Source organism: Alligator sinensis, unplaced genomic scaffold, assembly GCF_000455745.1.
Source record: "Alligator sinensis unplaced genomic scaffold, ASM45574v1 scaffold1860_2, whole genome shotgun sequence".
Lineage (NCBI taxonomy): Eukaryota > Metazoa > Chordata > Crocodylia > Alligatoridae > Alligator > Alligator sinensis.
Genome location: NW_005843035.1, coordinates 11,257 through 11,491, shown reverse-complemented (window position 1 = coordinate 11,491; position 235 = coordinate 11,257). Strand labels below are relative to the sequence as shown.

The 235-nt window shown below is 73.2% G+C and overlaps 1 long non-coding RNA gene across 1 annotated transcript in view; it reads left to right on the top strand.

Annotated features, from left to right (window-relative positions):
• LOC102388397 overlaps positions 1-235 on the top strand; it is a 1,424-nt gene continuing 1,189 nt past the window's right edge. The window contains exon 1 of the long non-coding RNA XR_325289.3: positions 1-13. This is a non-coding gene — a long non-coding RNA (uncharacterized LOC102388397). The remainder of the gene's footprint in view (positions 14-235) is intronic.

The window sequence follows — 235 nt, the reverse complement described above, 5'->3', positions numbered from 1 at the left end:
CTACGACTGCCAGGTACCGGCCCGGGGGCCGACCCCTGCCCCAGCCCCGACCCGCGGCCTGAACCGCCCGGGGTCCTCCCCAAACCCGGAGAGGAGTGCCCCGAGCCGGCCCCGCATCCCCGGCCCCGTGCAGGGACTCCCAAGCCCTGGGGGACCCCCAAATCCCGGGCGATACTAGACCCAGCTGGGGACTCCCCAGACCCAGGTCTGCACCCCCAAATCTGGGGACTCCCTA